This window comes from Triticum aestivum, chromosome 1D, assembly GCF_018294505.1.
Source record: "Triticum aestivum cultivar Chinese Spring chromosome 1D, IWGSC CS RefSeq v2.1, whole genome shotgun sequence".
Classification (NCBI taxonomy): Eukaryota; Viridiplantae; Streptophyta; class Magnoliopsida; order Poales; family Poaceae; genus Triticum; species Triticum aestivum.
Window position 1 is genome coordinate 37,103,829 of NC_057796.1, and position 22,789 is coordinate 37,126,617.

Here is a 22,789-nt window from a genome sequence, read left to right on the forward strand (position 1 = left end):
TTAGCTAAAAAACGATCCATTTCACCTTAGTTACCTCAAAAACGATCCATTTGACCTTAGTTAGCTCATAAACGACCCATTTCAACTAAGTTAGCTCATAAATGATCCATTTCACCGTAGCTAGCTCATAAACGACCCATTTCAACTTAGTTAGCTCATATATGATCCATTTCACGTAAGTTAGCTCATAAATGACATATACTTCTTGTTCTAGTCTTCTTCTTGTTCTACTCTTCTTGTTCTAGTCTTCTTATTCTAGTCACCTATTTCTAACTTTCTTATTTTGCCATTTTGCAGATTTCATTCACTTCATGGAAGCTAGCTTGCTATGGAGTGCTTGTTTTTTCTTTCATTCTCTTCAATTATTCTTCTAGCTTGCTATGATGGAACTTGCTATCTTGATGAAACTTTGCATTGTAATATGTATGGATGGAATTTGCTTATGTATGAATGGATGGAACTTGCTTACGTATGAATGGATGAAAGTTATGTGCTGGATATGTGACATGTTTGCTGTTAAATAGGCCTGTGAAATATATCTATATATGTCATATATATTTGCTGTGAAAATTGTTGGATTTAATAAAAAACAGGAAAAGAGCCAATATGCAGGCTCTTTGCCGTCTGCCACCGACGGCAACGGGCTCTTTGCCGTCAGCCGCAGACGGCAAAGAAGCCACGTGGCAGCCAACTGTGCTTCCTGGAAGCTGACCCATTTGGTCAGTTTGCCTACAGTGGCAGACGACAAAGACACTAGAAAGTTTGCCTACAGTGGCAGACGGCAAAGACACTAGAAAGTTTGCCATCAGTGGCAGACGACAAAGACTTGCCGTCAGCGGCGGATGGCAAAGGCCTGCCGTTAGCCACTTAACGGACTGACAGCGCAATTATTGCCGTCTGCTCTCTTTGCCGTCCGCTGCAGACGGCAAAGGCCCTTTGCCGTCAGCCGCCCGGAAGCAGACGGCAAAGTAGCTCTTTGCCGGACCTTACTTTGCCGGAGCCTTTTGCCGTCCGCGGCTGACGGCAAAGGCCTTTGCCGTCCGCCGTTCATGCCTTTGCCGTCCGCCGTGGCAGACGGCAAAATAGCTGATTCCTGTAGTGGAGGGAGGAGGTGTCTTGTGCTGTAAGGGTGTCTCGCAGACTGATTTTCTTGATTTGATGTATTGCCATTGCATATATCATTATCTCCAAGTCTGGTTAGTGTTTGATTTTGCACAGATTTGTTTGGGATCTGCTTTGAAGCAAGCATCGTTCCTTGCGGTCACAGGTAAATTTGCACAGTCCTGTCTATTAATAGTTTTCTAGTCCAGAACATTTGGAGCATAGTGACAAGTTTCAATTTTAAGGATTTATGATACCCCATTTTCACTGGTTTTTCCCCAATATGTCAATGTGTGATGTGTCTAAACCCCATTATTTCCCTTTGTTAGTCATTATTCAGCATGGAGCAGAATCGCTGCACACTTATCAATGTATCATTCATATAAAACTTGATATATTGCAGAGTTGTGCTTCCATCATTTCCTAAGATATACTGAAATTTAAAGTTCAGCTTCTATTTATCGAGCTGGTTTCTTTTCACAGCCGACAGCTGAAGCTAAATAAAATGTCCTTAATATGCTTTAATTCCTATAATCAACGGCTACAGATTTCTTCTAACACTGTAATGCTAGGCTGGAGTTTGAGGTTTTCGCTACTGCTCTCATCTTCGATTCTATCTCAAACTACTAAAATTTAAAAATATGTTTCGTTTTCACCAGGATTAGGTTCTTTTATCCATGTGGTGGTATGATTTAAATGCGAGAACAGAGGCCATGTATTGCCATGACGTACATTGTAGTTTTGAGTTTTCATCAATGCTGTTGCTATTTTTATCTATTTGTAGCGTCATATAAATGAGTTTTGACATGGTCATTTTACAGAATGAGTAAACCATGGCTGGTCGGTAGAAGCTTCACTTGCGACTGTGCTGCTTGATTCTCTTGTGCAAATGGATAATTTATTTAGAGATAAAAAACATGTAAATATAAGAGGTGGTGACCGAGTGAGTGCTTGTTTGGGTGGGGCTGGCCAAACATGGTCATCCTTTCTAAAGAATCGCAAATACATATATCCCTCATGTCATGTATGATGAACACTCAACTCACTCTCGTGATGATGTATGTGCCTTGCGCTTGGTAGTGTTGTCTTTACAAGAGGATTGTGATGCTTTTCTCTCTAATTGCCAATCTAGTCCTTGTGTTGCAGCTTTGATATTTATTATAGTTTTTATTGGCTGCTATATGTATATCAGACAAAGGAAAGCATTTTAGTATTATATTTTTGTATGTTTGAAGAAACTAGCCGAGCAAGTATTTCCAATTCTTATTTGCTTCACCTTTGATGCTTGAAACATTATTGTTTTCCTCTGTTTATTTCGAAGTTTTATTTGTATTTATGCAACTGAATATTTGACATTGTTTCATGTTATCTTTAGTTAGCATTCTGAACTAGTAAGTTCTGAACATTCTGATGCCTATTTTTGATGCAGAGTTGCAGCTGGTATGATCATGCTTGGTCGTATGTGAACATGGAAGAAGAAGTGGGGCATGCCGGGAGAGGTGCGTGATGATGCGGTTTCGCATGCCTGGTCCGGCCCTGACGCCATGGAAGGTGACCATGACTTACAAATCTATGTTTCCAGAATGGGAAGTTGCAGAAAGAGAGGAAAGGTGCGCCACTCGGATGTGGCTCATTAACGATGTAGGATTGAATATGGTTAAGGGTAGGATTGGCTTTTGGTGGTATGCTTGATAATTTCCCCGTGTAGTTGGCATGCGTAAGCGGGTGAATGGATTATCTTGTAATGAACTTCTAGTTTCTTGCAGCAGCAACAACTATGTCCTCATTTGTAGAATTTGCTTGAGAAATGCATAGTTTAATTAGTTTGCTATTTTAAAAACTCTGCAGTTTGCTCTCCCAACTTTTATGTAGTTTCTAGATTCATCTCCCATAAGGGGTACCATTGCTTAGTTTCGGCATGGTGGCTCGCTCATCTCATTTAATCTTGTGAATTCAATTATTGCTACATGTCAAGTGCTGACGTCACCGCAGTTCTATTAGAACTACAAAGATCAATATGCAGTTCACCATCTCCGAATGCTTTCTCTCTATGTACTCCTTTTAGGTGCATATTACAGCTAACCTCTCATGTTGATCAAACAATGCCCCACTTCCTGGTGGACAACAAAAACTGTTTAGATGCAAGATTCGGTCGAACTGCATTGTCAAGCGTCGTGTCTAGATGTTGTGTTGCTGTAATTGCTTGTTTCTCCATGCCTTGAATTTGTAATGGCACCACCTGTCGAGTTCTCTCAACTTGCTGCGATGGGCTGCGTCCAGTGGCTCTTGTAGTTTCCTGAGTTTCAGAACTTGCCCTGACGCCTAGGGAGTGTGCTTCAATCTCATTCATTTTTCACCCTTGTATTGTTCGGTGAAAATATATCGAACCGCATCACGGCTCTCAAGCCTGAATATCTGTAGCAGACCATGTTTTGATGAGTAAAACTGCCCCTTTAGAGTCTCATTCTGTTACATTATATATATTGACCTAATATACATTTAGTAGAACATGAACAAGAGCCCCTGCAAATGCAGGGTTCAGACTAACTCTATCATCAAACATCATGTTGTGTTTCTCTCCTCAGATTTTATAACATGATGTAACATTATTGCAACCCCCATGGTGTGAGTTCTCTCATCTCGCCGTGATGGACTCGGTCCAGCGGCTCTAGCTTTTAGCTTATTAATGCCGGTTAGATCAACAGTATTATTGAAGAATTCTTGGAGAAAACAGAGTAGATCATTCTTGAACATATCCTTCAAAAATTAATAGAACTCATTTGTGTAGCAATCAGTCATGAGCAGGCATGGTGCTCTCAAGCTTTGTTACCTTGACACATTACCTTGTCGATTTCCATTAAAGAAACCACCAGTGTTTTAGAAAGCAAAACAAAGAACAAAGATTCCCTAAGAAGTGAAGAATTTGAGTGATGCCCACAACATGATGCAAGTACAGTATGCAAGTACTCAAAAGAAAAACATGCATCCAGATTGCAGCACACACAATTTAGCTACACTGCGGGGTCCACACTGATCAAGTACTCTCAGGCTATCAGTACCTAGAAATTAAATTATTATTGGGCACGCCATAACACGAAAGCTCATGAGCTCTGGTGGTTAGGCGCAATCATTCGCCAGCAGGACGGTTCGATCCCTATTGCGCGGGCATAGCTGCTACGAGCATTATCATCCCCACAGCTGAGGAGGATTCATGTGTGAGTCGCTCCTTGATCCGACGCCTGCGACCTTTATCCACCTGGGATCTCCTTGGGTAAATGGCATCACATTTCTCGCATGGGACTTCACCACGCAACTCGATTCTCTTCAGCCTCACAGCTCGCTCCATGACTAGCCTTATGTAGTTTGTCACCTTGTCTTCATCCTCAAAACCGTACATCCGGAGCAACTTCAAGTTTAGGTGCTTCAAATCCTTGGATGGTTCCCACTCCACGTTGGTCTTCTCGGCACTGTCCTCGGACGGTATGGCACATGCATGCCGCTCTCGAGATAACTTATTTCAAGGGCATACAAGACAAATAAGACAAGTTGATTGAACTCGACACCAACCCATGCAGGACAATGTAATAACAGTACAAACTAAATATATCTGCCATTTAAAAATTTGCAACATGTTCAGTACTACTCCCCCCGTCCCACAATGTAACTAATGTCAAAAAACGTCTTACATTATGGGACGAAGGGAGTACACTAGTAGAAAACAGGGCTTTGGTTCGGGCCTGGCCAGCCCATTAGTCCCGGTTCTTCATGAACCGGGACCCATGGGGGGCATTAGACCCGGTTCGTGAGCCCAGGGGGCCGGCCGGGGCCTCGTGGGCATTGGTCCCGGTTCGTCTGGATCTATTTGTTCCGGTTCTAGGCACGAACCGGGACTAATGGGCCGCGCTCCTGGCCCACAACCATTGGTACTGGTTCGTGCCTAGAACCGGTACAGAAGGGGGCTGTTTAGTTCCGGTTCCTGCCAGGAACCGGGACAAATAAGTTGCCTATATATACCCCATCGCCGCAGCAGAGCACTCCACAGTGCTCTTTTTTTGCTGGCCGGCGAGGGGGAGGGCATTGGGTGCTCTAGCTCACCTCCTATGCACATGAGGTGTTCGATGAAATGCCCGAGCCACACTAGTTAAGCTTTCTCCTCTCGAAGCTCGACCTCGGAGCTCCATTTTTCCCGAGATTTGTCTAGGTTTAGTGGTCCGTCACGCCCCGTCCTCGTTTTCACCGCCGTCGATCGCCCACGCCGATCTCGTCGCCGGCACCACCGTGGAGCCTCTTGTTCTTATCTTCTTTATGATTTTCTTACTTTAGATAGATACTTGTCTTTTTCTTACTTTAGATAAATACTTGTCTGATTTTATTACTTTTGACACACATAATTATATATAATGCACGCAGATGAACCGACAATGGATGTACGGTGACAGACACACCTCCGAGTACATTAAGGGCGTGCATGAATTTCTCAAAGCGGCTGAGGCAAACAAGCAGAATGGTTTTATGTGTTGTCTATGCCCTAAATGTGGGAATATGATGTCTTACTCTGACCAGAAAATCCTTCACGCCTACCTGCTTTACAAGGGTTTCATGCCACACTATAATGTTTGGACGAGGCACGGAGAAATAGGGGTTATGATGGAAGACGGCGAAGAAGAAGAGGGCGATGACAACTATGTGCCCCCTGAATACGGTGATGCTGCAACGGGGGGAGCTGGTGAAGATCAAGAGGAACCAGACGATGTGCCCGATGATGCTGCTGAAGATCAAGAGGAACCAGACGATGTGCTCGATGATGATGATCTCCGCCGGATCATTGTCGATGCAAGGACGCAATGCGAAAGTCAAAAGGAGAAGCTGAAGTTCGATCGCATGTTATAGGATCACAAAAACGGGTTGTACCCCAATTGCGAAGATGGCAACACAAAGCTCGGTACCGTACTAGAATTGCTGTAGTGGAAGGCAGAGAATGCTGTGCCTGACAAAGGATTTGAGAAGCTACTGAAAATATTGAAGAAGAAGCTTCCAAAGGATAACGAATTGCCCGACAGTACGTACGCAGCAAAGAAGGTCGTATGCCCTCTAGGATTGGAGGTGCAGAAGATACATGCATGCCCTAATGACTGCATCCTCTACCGTGGTGCGTACGAGGATTTGAACGCATGCCCGGTATGCGGTGCATTGCGGTTAAGATCAGACGAGATGACCCTGGTGATGTTGACGGCGAGCCCCGCAGGAAGAGGGTTCCTGCGAAGGTGATGTGGTATGCTCCTATAATACCACGGTTGAAACGACTATTCAGAAACAAAGAGCATGCCAAGTTGATGCGATGGCACAGCGAGGACCGTAAGAAAGACGGGAAGTTGAGAGCACCCGCTGACGGGTCGCAGTGGAGAAAAATCGAGAGAGATTACTGGGCTGAGTTTGCACGTGACCCAAGGAACGTATGGTTTGGTTTAAGCGCGGATGACATTAATCCTTTCGGGGAGCAGAGCAGCAATCACAACACCTGACCCGTGACTCTATGTATGTATAACCTTCCTCCTTGGATGTGCATGAACCGAAAGTTCATTATGATGCCAGTTCTCATCCAAGGCCCTAAGCAACCCGGCAACGACATTGATGTGTACCTAAGGCCATTAGTTGAAGAACTTTTACAGCTGTGGAATGGAAACGGTGTACGTACGTGGGATGAGCACAAACAGGAGGAATTTAACCTGCACGCGTTGCTGTTTGTAACCATCAACGATTGGCCCACTCTCAGTAACCTTTCAGGACAGACAAACAAGGGATACCACGCATGCACGCACTGCTTAGCTGACACCGAAAGTATATACCTGGACAAATGCAGGAAGAATGTGTACCTGGGCCATCGTCGATTTCTTCCGACCAACCATCAATGTCGAAAGAAAGGCAAGCATTTCAAAGGCGAGGCAGATCACCCGAAAAAGCCCGCCATGCGTACCGGTGATCACGTACTTGCTATGGTCAATGATTTACACGTAATCTTTGGAAAGGGTCCCGGCGGACTAGTTGTTCCGAATGGTGCTGAGGGACGCGCAACCATGTGGAAGAAGAAATCTATATTTTGGGACCTACCCTACTGGAAAGACCTAGAGGTCCGCTCTTCGATCGACGTGATGCACGTGACGAAGAACCTTTGCGTGAACCTGCTAGGCTTCTTGGGCATGTATGGGAAGACAAAAGATACAGCTGAGGCACGGGAGGACCTGCAACGTTTGCACGAAAAAGACGGCATGCCTCCAAAGCAGTATGAAGGTCCTGCCAGCTACGCTCTTACCAAAGAAGAGAAGGAAATCTTCTTTGAATGCCTGCTTAGTATGAAGGTCCCGACTGGCTTCTCGTTGAATATAAAGGGAATAATAAATATGCCAGAGAAAAAGTTTCAGAACCTAAAGTCTCATGACTGCCACGTGATTATGACGCAACTGCTTCCGGTTGCATTGAGGGGGCTTCTACCGGAAAACGTCCGATTAGCCATTGTGAAGTTATGTGCATTCCTCAATGCAATCTCTCAGAAGGTGATCGATCCAGAAATCATACCAAGGCTAAGGAGTGATGTGGTGCAATGTCTTGTCAGTTTCGAGCTGGTGTTCCTACCATCCTTCTTCAATATCATGACGCACATCCTAGTTCATCTAGTTGACGAGATTGTCATTCTGGGCCCCGTATTTCTACACAATATGTACCCCTTTGAGAGGTTCATGGGAGTCCTAAAGAAATATGTCCGTAACCGCACTAGGCCAGAAGGAAGCATCTCCATGGGCCATCAAACAGAGGATGTCATTGAGTTTTGTGTTGACTTCATTCCTGGCCTTAAGAAGATAGGTCTCCCTAAATCACGGTATGAGGGGAGACTGACTGGAAAAGGCACGCTTGGAGGGGACTCAATAATATGCAGAGACGGATATTCTTGGTCTCAAGCACACTACACAGTTCTACAGAACTCTACATTGGTGACCCCGTATGTCGATGAACACAAGAACAGTCTGCGCTCCAAACACCCCGAGCAGTGCGACGACTGGATTACATGTCAACAAATCAGGACTTTCAGCAGTTGGTTGGAAACACGTCTCAGAGGTGACAACACTGTTTGTGATGAGCTGTACTCGTTGTCCAGGGGACCATCTTCGATTGTATTGACTTACAAAGGATACGAGATAAATGGGAATACATTTTACACGATCGCCCAAGATCAAAAGAGCACCAACCAAAACAGCGGTGTCCGCTTTGATGCAGCAACCGAGAGGGGAAAGGACACATATTATGGTTACATAGTGGACATATGGGAACTTGACTACGGACATGATTTTAAGGTCCCTTTGTTTAAGTGCAAATGGGTCAATCTGTCAGGAGGCGGGGTACAGGTAGACCCACAGTACGGAATGACAACAGTGGATCTGAACAATCTTGGGTACACTGACGAACCGTTCGTCCTAGCCAATGATGTGGCACAGGTTATCTATGTGAAGGACATGTCTACCAAACCGAGAAAAAGAAAAGATAAGGAAGCGAATACATCATACGATGAGCCAAAGCGCCACATAGTTCTTTCAGGAAAAAGAGACATCGTGGGAGTGGAGGGCAAGTCAGACATGTCCGAAGATTATGAAAAGTTTCATGAAATTCCTCCCTTCAAAGTCAAGGCTGACCCAAGCATCCTGAGAAATGATGAAGATTATCCATGGTTCCGGCGCAATAAGGAAAGGACACAGGGGAAGAAAAACCGAAGGCTTTCTCTCCACAACTATTATGATGATACCATGCCAACTTTCAACCTTTTCGTAGTTCATTTGAAATCCCTTTGTAACAGACGAGTTTCTGTATGAAATCCTGATACTTCGAAAGAGATTGTCCGTTTTGTACACGAAGTGCATCCAGTTTTTGCCGTAACCCTCTCAACTTTCTTGCACATGCTATGTGGATGAAATGATGATACCATGCCAACTTTCAACCTTTTAGAGTTCATTTGAAATGCTTTTCAATGTTAAGGTCTTATAGCTCAAAGTAATCAGTAAATGCATGAAAAATGGTGCATGAAAAATAACAAATAAAATAAATAAGTAATTAGAAACAAAATAATATAAACTTTAATAAAATATATAAGTAGAAACAAAATAAAATAAACTTTAATAACATAAATAAAATTTATGAAACTAAAATTATCAAAGTATTTTCTCTTCAAAACATTATAATCCCGACTGTTGTCGTGGGGGTAGCTTCTCCTTCGTTCCCGTGTGTTAGACAATTTGGTGTAATGCACTCGGGAACGAAAGGAGGAGCTACCATCACCGACGGTCGCAAATGTCAGAGAGGAATCAGTGAGGGAGAGTTCCACCATATATATATGAGAGGACGAAGAATCCCGACTGTTGTCGTGGGGGTCGCTTCTCCTTCATTCCCGTGTGCTAGACATTTTGGTGTAATGCACTCGGGGATGAAAGGAGGTGCGACCATCACCAACAGTCGAATGTATACACCACGTGAGCTGAGAGTTTTCAAGAAAAGACTCGACAGACCGATAGTCAACCTGTGATGAATAATAATGATCTAACTTAGGTTTTTAGTACATATATTTAATTGTAGATGTTTAATATTTAAATTATGAACATAGGAAATGTCGTACTCGGACGACGAAAGTCTCCTGGGGGAGTGCGACTGGTGCCACGACGACTGAGGTTTGTGCGACAGGCCTCACCTGGACGAAGATCGGCGCTTCAGCATTAAGCTGGAGGAGACCTTCGATGTTGAAACGGTACACAACGACGACAAGTGTTATTTTTTCGTAATTAAACACGACTTCAAATATTTCAACGTGTACTTTTCATCTTTTACAATTCGACTAGCTTATCCCATGCCATGCAAGACGCTATGTCTTGGAGAGGATGGGTTTTGAAGACCATGAAAGTTTCGAAACAAAGAAAATTCACCTAAGGACCCATCATGGTGTGGATTTTGAAGTAAAGCTGTACAATTCTGAGAGCGTAACCCATTTTGGTTGCAAAAAATGGGAAGCACTTTGCAAGATGTATGGTTTTGATGAGGGTATGCTTGTCACCATGGATCTTGGTGATCCTGAAATCGAGCAAGACAATATGGACATTTGGGTCCTTGTTGATACACCTCCAATTCTACCGCTATGTGAGTTCCTCAAACATAGTTATTAGCTAATTTATATTGTTTATTTCAAAATAGTTGACAGCTTATTTTGATTGTTCAAATAATGTGCGGAACATGGTAGACAAAACCCACTACACCGATGGCTCCGAATTAACTTATCAGGAGAAAAATCATCTGGTCAGATTTTGTACTGATATTGAGAATTACAATATCTACAATCAAACTCCTCAACATTATGGTCAATACGTGCCACTAGTGCACGTGTTGAACTACGGTAACTACCATGGAGATACCCTGGTAAGATTTTTTACTATTACGACATCCGTGCATCTTTTGCATACTTCTAAAACTAGTACATCATTGCTAACTATGAAGTTATTACTATGTTTTTCAATAGAGAATCCCAGAGGACTGTGTGCCTCATTTGATGTATCAGAATGTCAGCCTTCGTGTTTTGAACATATATCCAGGTCATCCTACGAATCTCAACTGTTCATACCGGATTTCTCAAAGAAGTGGAGACATGCTAATCAAAAAATGGAAAAAATGTATGGACAGTCGTAAGGAGGTTCTTGGAAGGAAAAGGAAGCGAAGCGCAAGAATTGGAGACAGGATGATCTTCATTCTGCATAATGGAGAGTCAGGGTCTATATTGTTTTATGCTATTTTACCTTAAAGAGGGTATTTAGGTCCTACCTAATACTGATGATCATGTGCTAAGAACAATTAAGTAGGGTTGGTTCGATGACTATGAGGATGATGATCGTATGACTTGTTATTAATAACGAGTAGAAGTTGTATGATGATGATTAGTAGGACTTGTTATTATATATGATGATGCATGATGCGAGCATGAAGAGTTATTATATATCAGCGGGTGAAATGAACATGGATTGGATTGAAGTGAAGGCAACATGCATGTGCTGCATGTCGAAAGTAGTACAATCCAAACTTGATCAAAGTTAGGATTAGTATTACTTTCGACATGCACCACATGTTGCCTTCACTTCAATCTAAGCCATGTTTAGGCATAGCAGTAGCGTTGGTAAACCAAGCACGGAGATATAAGAGAGGACACTTCTCTCTATTAGCTAGCTAATAACAACCTAAATTAACCTCCAAAACCCCTAAACCAGCCCCTTTAAAAAAAAGCTTCAGCCAGTTGCTGACGCGTGGATGCCTTTTGGTCCCGGTTGGTGTCACCAACCGGGACCAAAGGCCCCGCTGCCTGGGCTGGCCGCAGCGGCCACGTGGAGGCCCATCTGTCCCGGTTCGTGTAAGAACCGAGACTAAAGACCAAGGGCATTAGTAACGACCTTTTAGTCCCGGTTCCAAAACCTGGATAGAAGGCCCTTACGAACCGGGACAAATGACCCTTTTTCTACTAGTGGTAGTATCTAATCTAAGTGTATGCCTGTGTAGAGTTTGGACAACCTTGCATGAACTAAATCCTAGGCAAAGTAAAATATGCTAATACGCTTCAGGTAACGCTAACACTAATGCGATCCAACATGATTTATTTATTTTTGGTCTTGCACGGACATTGTCTCTCTGCAAAATCGAAATGGAATGCCAGAACTTTTGTTTGCATTGCACTATCATTCATAAACAATACAATCCATGTGTTCCATATATCCCAATTACTATGCGTACTCTATGCGCTACTTCTAAAATACTATGTGATAGACTACAGTTGGTGAGTGATTGAAAATCAGATTAACTTTCTCGTGTGTTGTTAATGCTGAATATTCGGAAACCTGGCTGTCATACTAGACGGAGTCATATCCAGGCTAAGGTGTGGACTAATCAAATTAAAAATAAGGTAGAGTAACAGGCTTACTGTAAATTTGTGCAGGGCAGGTGCAGCTTCGAGGATAAATAGGGTCCTGCTCAGATCATGTATGAGATTATGATTGCATGATGTATTGCTCTCGTGCATAGGCACGTATATATGATGTACAAAGGTGGGCCACGGATCTCAACTATACAAGAAACTAGGAGGCGGGCCCAATACACAATATGCACATAACACATATACTCAACACCCACCCCTCCCCCCCGCGCAGTCAAAGTGGCACAGCGGCTGACGCAAAGACTGGACCGAAACTCCTCAAATAACGCCGTAGGCAAGCCCTTGGTCATGATATCTGCAAATTGTTGGGAAGTAGGGACGTGTAAAACACGAATATGGCCAAGGGCCACCTGTTCCCGAACAAAATGAATATCCAACTCAATATGCTAGGTCCGTCGATGATGCACTGGGTTAGCGGAGAGGTAGATCGCCGAGACATTGTCGCAGCAGACCACCGTGGCATGGTCAACAGGGCAAGAGAGCTCCTGAAGCACCTGGCGAAGCCACGAACACCCGGCGACGATGTTGGCCACCGCACGATACTCAGCCTCAGCACTGGAACGAGAGACCGTAGGCTGCCGCTTGGACGACCACGAGATAAGTGAGGGTCCAAGGTAGACACAATAGCCCGAAGTGGAGCGACGAGTGTCAGGGCAGCCCGCCCAGTCTGCATCGGAGTAGGCGGTGAGGGCGGTGTCGGCGGAGGCGTGAAGCATGACGCCAAGGTCCATAGTGCCATAGATATAGCGGAGAATCCGCTTGACGACAGCCCAGTGAACGTCTCGAGGAGCATGCATATGAAGACACGCCTGCTGCATGGCATACTGGATCTCCCGCCGAGTCAGAGTGAGGTACTGGAGAGCACCAACGATAGACCGATAGAAAGGAACATCCGAAGCAGGATAACCATCCGCGTCAGAAAGCTTGGCCTTCGTATCAACAGGCGTAGTGGCAGGCTTGCAGTTAAGCATGCCGGCGTGCTCTAGGAGCTCGTGAGCATATTTCCGCTGATGAAGAAAGAAGCCATCCGGACGGCGCACCACCTCTACACCGAGGAAGTAGTGCAAAGGACCCAAGTCCTTGATGGAGAACTCAGCGCGAAGACGAGCCGTGAGCTGACTGAGGAGACCAGCCGTACATGCCGTCAGGATGATGTCGTCGACATAGAGCATCAAGTAGGCCGTGTCAGAGCCCTGATGGTAGACGAAGAGCGAGGCGTCCGAGCGGGTAGAGCGGAACCCAAGCTGGTGGAGAAACGCCGCAATGCACTGGTACCGAGCGCGCGGAGCCTGCTTGAGGCCGTACAAGGACCACGAAAGCAGGCACACGTGGTCGGGAAGCGCCGGGTCAACAAACTCGGTGGGCTGCTGGCAGAAGACCTGCTCCTCGAGGTGACCATGGAGGAAGGCGTTGGAGACGTCCATCTGGTGCACCGGCCAAGCACGGGAGACAACAAGGTGGAGAACCGTGCGTATCGTGCCGGGCTTGACGACGGAGCGAAGGTGTTGGTGAAGTCGATGCCAGCACGCTGTCGGAAGCCACGAACGACCCAGCGCGCTTTGTAGAGATCAAGGGTACCATCAGGACGGAGCTTGTGTTTAAAAACCCACTTTCCGGTAATCACGTTGGCGTGCCGGGGACGGGGAACAAGCTGCCACGTCCGGTTGCGCAATAGGGCGTCAAACTCCTCTTGCATCGCAGCCATTCAGAGCGGGTCACGCAGAGCGGCTTGAACGGAGGACGGCAACGGCGATGGTCAGAGGTGGACGCCGCATGGACGTAGTCATCCGAGGCGTAGTGCGAGCTCGGGCGAAAGACGCCCGTACGGGCGCGGGTGACCGGACCGGCCACAGAAGGCACCGAGGAGGCCGGGGGGCCGGTGGCGCCGAGGGGGCCGCAGGTACCGGGGGCGCTGGGGGGCCGCCGGCGCCGCGGCTGTAGGAGGCACCGCATGCGGGGGGCGCGCCTCAAAGCCAGGGGCGGGCCAAGTGAGGCGCGCGAGCGCCCTGGGAGTGGCGTCGAGGAGCCCGCGTCACCGGTGGCGGGAGGAACAGCCGGGGGTACCTGCTGAAACGGAAACACATGCTCATCAAAATAAACGTGCCGGGAAGTGAACACACGGTGGGAGACGGGATCGTAGCACCGATATCCCTTGGAGTTGGAGGGGTAGCCGATGAAGATGCAAGCGACAGAACGAGGTGCAAGTTTATGAGGAGCGGAGTCGACAGTGCTAGGATAGCAAAGGCACCCGAAAATACGCAAGCCATCATAAGATGGGGGCGTACCGAAGAGAAGATGGTGAGGTGCATAGTTCCACCGTGGACGGCAGGGGCGAAGGTTAATGAGAAGTGAAGCAGTAGCGAGTGCGTCCGGCCAAAAACGAGGCGGCACATTAGCATGGAATAGGAGTGTGCGAACGCAGTCGTTCAAAGTGCGAAGGACGCGTTCGGCTCGACTGTTCTGCTGTGAAGTATACGAGCATGTGAGACGAAAAACTATGCCGTGGTGTGACAGAAAAGTGCGGAAAGCAAGGTTGTCGAACTCTTTTCCATTGTTAGTCTAAAGAGCAAGGATGGGACGCCCAAACTGCGTGCTAACATAGGAGTAAAAAGCCGTCAAAGTGGAAAGTGCATCCGACTTTCATCGTAAAGGAAATGTCCACACATAGTGAGAATGATCATCAAGGATAACCAAATAATATAAGTAGCCCGAGTTACTAGGAACCGGAGAGGTCCACACATCGCTATGAATCAACTGAAAAGGAAAATAAGCTATGGTGGTGGAGTTATTAAACGGGAGGCGAACATGTTTGTCGACACGACAAGCATGACAGGTGTGATCCTCTATCTTATTACAACTGAAACTGAAACTCCTAAGAATATGACGAAGTGTGAAGGGGTTGGGATGACCCAAACGAGCGTCCCACAGATCAACGCCAGCGGAGAGAGCAACCGGTGCGGTGGTGGAGGAGGACGACGAAAGCACCGGATAGAGCTCGTCGAGGCTGTCACATCGGTGAAGTACCATCCTGGTTCGAGCGTCCTTGACACAAAAACCAAGCTCGTCAAATTCAACAGTAACAGGATTTTCACGAGTTAAACAACGAACGGAAACAAGGTTCTTAATAAGATGAGGTGACACAAGTATGTTAGACAAAGTAATAGACATGGAATTAGAAGGAAAAGAAGTGTGCCCGACATGTCTGATGGGGAGTGTGGAACCGCCGCCGACAATGATGCGGCCGTCGGTGGTGACAGGAGTGAAGGAGGCAAGATTACCAGGATGAGCAAACATGTAAGCAGTAGCCACGGTGTCCATGTAACAATCACCGCCTCCAGTGTAGTTGTTCGGCATAGGCGCGGTGTGCAGCACGGCGAGGAGCGCCGGATCCCAGGGCGCCGGCGGCGGGGCCGCAAGGAGACCGTAGGCGCCGCTCAGCTGCGGCAGGGGGTAGCCACCGTACGGCTGCGAAGCCACGTAGTACGCCTGATGCGCCGGCGGGCGCGGCACAGGAAGGGTCGGTGCAGGAGCCCGCGGAACCGGAATGGTGTAGGCATGAACAACACCGGTCCACAGGTTGTAGCCGGAGGCCCACGAAGGGGGCACCTGGAACTTCTGCTGCTGCTGACGGGGCTGGCCGGCGCCCTGCGACTGCTGCTGCTGACCGCCGCGGTGGCCCGCACCGCGCCGACCCCCACGGCGCCATTCAGCGGGAGGGGCGGGCGGCCCATAGGGCAGCGGGAGCAGCCCCGGCTGCTGGGTGGCCGGGTACGACGGTGGCGCCGGGAACGACGCCGGGTGGCGCCGCGGAGGGGGCAACATCGGGGCGGCTGGAGGCGTCGAGGAGCCGCCGGGGGTGGTGCCGGCGGCGAGGGCGGTGTGGATGGCCCGCGCCTTCACCTGCTTCATCCGCCGCTCCTCCAAGCGGAGGTACGCAACGAACTTGGCGAAGGACAGGTTGGGGATGAGGCTGAGGTTCGCCGCGGCATTGCCGAAGTCCTCGTTGAGCCCGGCGGTGAGCATGCCGAGGAGGAGGTCGTCATCGATCTTCACGCCAATATCGCGTAGCTCATCAGAGAGAGTCTTGAGGTGGCGACAATAGTCGTCGACGGAGGTGTTGTCCTGGTGACACCCAAAAAACTCTTGCTGCAAAAAAACGCGACGCTGGAGCTGGTTGTCGGTGAAGAGCCCGTTCAGCTTGGTCCATATGGCGCAGGCATCGTCACCGTCTGCCACGACCGTCTGGAAGAGGTCCGGCGAGATGGTGAGGAAGAACCACCGGATGATGATGGTGTCGATGGTGGACCAGTCATGAAACTCGGGGACGAGGCTGGAGTCGACAGTGCCATCAACGTGGTCGATGAGATGATACCTCCGGAACACGAGGGAGAAATACGTCTTCCACGTGTAGTAGGAGGAATCCGCCTGGGAGAGACGAACCGGCACACGCTCGAAGATGTTCAGATTGCGGATGTCGTTCATGTCGGGAGGGTTGGCATCGGTGAATGGGTTGGAGTTGGTGGACGCGGAGGAGGTGACGGACGACATGGCAAGGACGAGACGGCGCGGTTGTTGCAGCGAAATCTAAGAGGAAGGGGACGGCTACGAGATGGAGCGGCGGCGGCGGCACTGTGTAGCGGCGGCGCCTGCTAGGTGGAGCGGCTCGGTGGCAGCGATCGCGGGCGGCGTGGTGCTTCAGTGCGTTGGCGGCGATTGATCTGGTAGCTTGCGGGGCTAGCTAGCGATTGATCTGGTGGCTTGCGTAGGGATTGATCTGGTGGCTTGCGTAGCTAGCTAGCAATTGATCTGGTGATGGGCAGCGTTGGCGGCTAGCGATTGTGGCGCTTCGGGATCGGGCTAGCGATCGGGCGGCGTTGGTGGCTACCGAGCGAGGCGGGTGGGACGCTGGGCTAGCGGGCGATCAAGGCAGCACGCGAGCACGCGAGCGGCGGCCGGCGCGTTAGGCGCGCAAGCGGAGGCGGCTAGGTGGCGGCGGTGGCGGCTCGGAGGAGCGCGGCGGCGGCAGCGGAAGACTAGGGTTAGAACTTAAAACCGGATACCAGGTATGAGATTACGATTGCTAGATGTATTGCTCTCGTGCATAGGCACGTATATATATGATGTATAAAGGTGGGCCACTTACCTCAACTATACAAGAAACTAGGAGACGTGCCCAATACACAATATGCATATAACACATATACTCAACTCAACAGATCACACTCAGGAATGATACCAGAAATGGACACTTCGGCCAGATTTCTGAATACGGCAGTGAGACGCTTGGGATGTTCCAGCCGAATCCATATCTGCATCAAGAAAAGGAACACAAATAAATAGACAGCTGAAATTTAGTAAAGAAGATCACAAATATGATATGTGTGCAGAAGAAAATTAGCTTTTACCATTTGGTGGAAAAATTGAGATGCAATTTCAACAGGTTATTTGCGCTACTCCTTGAGAAGCATTTGCTCAGCAGGAATGGCACCTGCCATGCCTTGGCCTTATAGGCGAGGCTGACTTGACAAAGCTGTGGAACATAGCGAAAGCACACCGGAGGGTTCTTGGAGCGCCAAGAATGGCACAGCACCGTCCCGAGCCTGGGGACGGAGATGAGGAGGATCCGCTTGCAATGAAAGTGCATAAACTCGAGCTCTTGGATCCCAGAACATGGTGTGCCAATCTTTAGCACGTGGCACTATCGACCAGTCCGCAGGAGTTCATGTTGAGATGCTCGAGCTTATCGGAAGCAGTGATGAGGTCGGCGACGTCGGAGTCCCCGAACGCAAGGCTCTTGAGGCGCAGCCTCGTGAGCGAGCGGAAGGCCGGCTGGTAGGTGCGGGAGAAGGACATGAATTGCTGCCCTAGCTCGGGGATCTGCGGGCCGGAGTTTACCCCTGGGGGCGGGGATACTTGGAAGGCGAGGTGTCTGGTCTTGCCGTGGCTGGCGATGTCTTGGATGGCGCTGCCGATGGAGCTCAGATGAGAGGCCGACGACAGGAAGAAGTGGAGGTCGATGAGCTTCATGGCCATGGCACGGCCGCACTGGCACTCGCAGTTGCGCTGGGCACAGACGGACGTCAAAGCGGCCGTGAACGCATCCATGGTTTCGACCAGCGTGGCGCGGGGGAAGCGGCGGGCGTCGAGTGCCACGAAGGAAAGCTGGTGAGGGAGGTGCCGCCACCGCTTGGAGACCGTGCCGGCGTGGACCGCCCGGCGCAGGCCGAGCCGCTCGAGGATCCGTAGGAGGAGCTCGTCGGGAAGTGCGCTGATCCTGTCCTTGCCTCGGGCGGCGTTGAGCTTGAGCGGCGGCAGCTCCATGGCCGGGATTGGGGGGCCGGTTGATGGATCGAAACCCTAGCTAGATAGAACCAATCACCGACATGCTCCGAGGCCACGGCTCCGCCACGCACCTCCGGCGTGTGGCCCGTCGATCGCCGGATCCGACTCTTCCTCCTCCTCCTTCTCCTCCTCGATTCCCCTCCGGCCAGCGTGGTTAGCTTCGATTTGGCGGTTGGTTTGATCGTGGTGCATTGGATTGGACTGGATTTGTGCTCTGGTACTGCTAGCGAGGGAGGATTCGAGCGGATTGTTCCTCTCGGTGGCTGGACGGACTAGGGAGAGAAACAAGAAGAGCACGGGACAAGAGGGGGAAGGGGATGAGGCATGATACGTCCATTTTGCATCATGCTTTTATATCGACATTTATTGCATTATGGGCTATTATTATGCATTATGTCAGAATATTTATGCCTTTTCTCTCTTATTTTACAAGGTTTAGATGAAGAGGGAGAATGCCGGCAGCTGGAATTCTCGGCTGGAAAAGGAGCAAATATTAGAGACCTATTCTACGCAACTCCAAAAGTCCTGAAACTCCACGAAAGTCAGTTCTGGAATATATTAAAAATATTGGGCGAAGAAAGCACCAGAGGGGGGCCACCCACCGTCCACGAGGGTGGAGGGCGCGCCCCCTGCCTCGTGGGCCACCTGGCAGCCCCCGATGCCTATCTTCTGATATAAGGTGTCTTTTGCCCTGGAAAAAAATTAGAAGGAAGCTTTCGGGACGAAGCGCCGCCGTCTCGAGGTGGAACCTGGGCAGAACCAATCTAGGGCTCCGGCGGAGCTGTTCTGCCGGGGAAACATCCCTCCGGGAGGGGGAAATCGTCACCATCGTCATCACCATCGATCCTCTCATCAGGAGGGGGTCAATCTCCATCAAAACATCTTCACCAGCACCATCTCCTCTCAAACCCTAGTTCATCTCTTGTATCCGATCTTTGTCTCAAAACCTCAGATTGGTACCTGTGGGTTGCTAGTAGTGTTGATTACTCCTTGTAGTTGATGCTAATTGGTTTATTTGGTGGAAGATCATATGTTCAGATCCTTCATGCATATTAATACACCTCTGATTATGAACATGAATATGATTTGTGAGTAGTTACGTTTGTGCCCGAGGACATGGGAGAAGTCTTGCTATAAGTAGTCATGTGAATTTGGTATTCGTTCGATATTTTGATGAGATGTATGTTGTCTTTCCTCTAGTGGTGTTATGTGAACGTCGACTTCATGACACTTCACCATTGTTTAGGCCTAGGGGAAGGCATTGGGAAGTGGTACGTCTCCGTCGTATCTATAATTTTTGATTGTTCCATGCCAATATTATACAACTTTCATTTACTTTTTGGCAACTTTTTATACTATTTTTGGGACTAACATATTGATCCAGTGCCCAGTGTCAGTTTCTGTCTGTTGCATGTTTTTGGTTTCGCAGAATATCCATATCAAACGGAGTCCAAACGGGATAAAAACGGACGGAGCTTATTTTTGGAATATTTGGAAAATCTGGGAGAAAGATCAACGCGAAATGGTGTCCGAGGTGGGCACGAGGCAGCGGGGCGTGCCCCTGACCCTCGTGGGCCACCCGTAAGGCGGTTGATGCCCTTCTTCGGCCGCAAGAAAGCTAATTTTTGGTAAAAAAAATCACGGCGAAGGTTTTAGTCCAATCGGAGTTACGGATCTCCATATATATACGAAACGGTGAAAGGGCAGAAAAGGGGAACGCAAAAACAGAGAGAGACAGAGAAACAGATCCAATCTCGGAGGGTCTCTCGCCCCTCCCACGCCATGGAGACCATGGACCAGAGGGGAAACCCTTCTCCCATCTAGGGAGAAGGTCAAGGAAGAAGAAGAAGGAGGGGGGGCTCTCTCCCCCTCGCTTCCGGTGGTGCCGGAACGTCGCCGGGGGCCATCATCATCACCGCGATCTACGCCAACACCTCCGCCATCTTCACCAACATCTCCATCACCTTCCCCCCTCTATCTACAGCGGTCCACTCTCCCGCAACCCGCTGTACCCTCTACTTGAACATGGTGCTTTATGCTTCATTTTATTATCCAATGATGTGTTGCCATCCTATGATGTCTGAGTAGATTTTCGTTGTCCTATCGGTGGTTGATGAATTGCTATGATTGATTTAATTTGCTTGTGGTTATGTTGCTGTCCTTTGGTGCCCATCATATGAGCGCACACGTGGATCACGCCATAGGGTTAGTTGTATGTTGATAGGACTATGTATTGGAGGGCAAGAGTGACAGAAGCTTCAACCTAGCATAGAAATTGATGCATACGGGATTGAAGGGGGACCAATATATCTTAATGCTATGGTTGGGTTTTACCTTAATGAACGTTAGTAGTTGCGGACGGTTGCTAATAGTTCCAATCATAAGTGCATAGAATTTCAAGTCAGAGATGACATGCTAGCAGTGGCCTCTCCCACATAAAACTTGCTATCGGTCTAGTAAAGTAGTCAATTGCTTAGGAACAATTTCGCAACTCCTACCACCACTTTTCCACACTCGCTATACTAACTTTATTGTGTCCCTATCTAAACAACCCCTAGTTTTTATTCTCATGCTTTTTATTATCTTGCAAACCTATCCAAAAACACCTACAAAGTACTTCTAGTTTCATTCTTGTTCTAGGTAAAGCGAACGTCAAGCGTGCGTAGAGTTGTATCAGTGGTCGATAGAACTTGAGGGAATATTTGTTATACCTTTAGCTCCTCGTTGGGTTCGACACTCTTACTTATCGAAAGAGGCTACAATTGATCGTTTGCAATGCTATGCTTGGAATTTATGTGAAATATATGATTTTACTTGTTCTGAAAACCCTAAGAAACACCTTCCCTACCAATGTGAGTTTAGTGATAATGGAATCGTATCTTCGCATGCTAAGGGTGTTTATAATTACTATGATGTTCAACAAATTGAAGAATTTGTTACTTTTAAGGGTGCTTACGAAATTGCTTCTTTGATTGAAAAGTATGGTGCTACTCTTTACAAATCTAAAATTTTTGCCATACTTAAATATTGCTATGATAATTATGCTTCTAATGCCTATGTTGAACCATATATTGAGGACTACTCCGCTGTCCAAGAAGAGACAAATATTTTTCAGGAGTCTATCGAAGAATAAATTGATGAAACTGTGAGCTGATTGGATGAAAAAGATGATGAGGAGAGCGAAGAACAAAAGGAGGAAGAGCGGATTAGCTACCCGTGCCCACCTTCTAATGAGAGTAACTCTTCAACTCATACATTATTTAATTTCCCTTCGTGCATACCGAAGGATGATTGCTATGATGACTGTTATGATCCCGTTGATTCTCTTGAAATATCCCTTTTTGATGATTCTTGCTATGCTTGTGGCCAAGATGCCAATATGAATTATGCTTATGGAGATGAACTTGCTATAGTTCCTTATGTTAAACATGAAATTGTTGTTATTGCACCCATGCATGATAGTCCTATTATCTTTTTGAATTCTCCCAACTACACTATATCGGAGAAGTTTGCACTTATTAAGGATTATATTGATGAGTTGCCTTTTACCGTTGCACATGATGATTTTGATGAATATAATATGCATGTGCTTGCTGCTCCTACTTGCAATTATTATGAGAGAGGAACTATATCTCCACCTCTCTATGTTTCCAACATGATAAAATTGCAAGAAACTGCTTATCCTATGCATTGGCCTTTACTATGTGTGCATGAATTGTTCTTTTATGACATGCCGATGCATAGGAAGAGAGTTAGACTTCGTCATTACTTGATATATGTTGCTTTGTGCTCACTACTAAATTACAAATCATTGTTAATTAAAATTGGCTTTGATATACCTTGGGATCCGGGTGGATCCACTACTTGAGCACAATATGCCTAGCTTAATGGCTTTAAAGAAAGCGCTGCCAGGGAGACAACCCAGAAGTTTTAGAGAGTCATTTATTTACGTTGTGTGCTTTTATAAAGTTTAAGAATAAAAATAATGTGCCAAGGTTTGCCTTTAGGATCTTCACAATGCTTGTTGGTTTGTACGGTGCTGGACAGAAACTTTGGCTGTAGTGCGCGATTTTTCGTTTTTTACTGGAACGTCAAATGGTTCTGATTCTTTTTGCAATGTCTTTCTATACAAATTTTTTATTTTTCCTAATTTTTGCATAAATTTTCAAGTAACAGAAGTATGGTGAATGTTCCGATTATTACAGACTTTCTGTTTTAGACAGATTCTGTTTTTGATGCATAGTTTGCTTGTTTTGATGAAACTATCAATTTATATCAGTGGATTAAGCCATGGAAAAGTTATATTACAGTAGACACAATGCAAAAAAAAATATGAATTGGTTT

The 22,789-nt window shown here is 47.3% G+C and overlaps 1 pseudogene; it reads right to left on the reverse strand.

Annotated features, from left to right (window-relative positions):
* Positions 1–4,255: 4,255 nt before the first annotated feature.
* LOC123157481 (uncharacterized) overlaps positions 4,256–22,789 on the reverse strand; it is a 61,638-nt pseudogene continuing 43,104 nt past the window's right edge.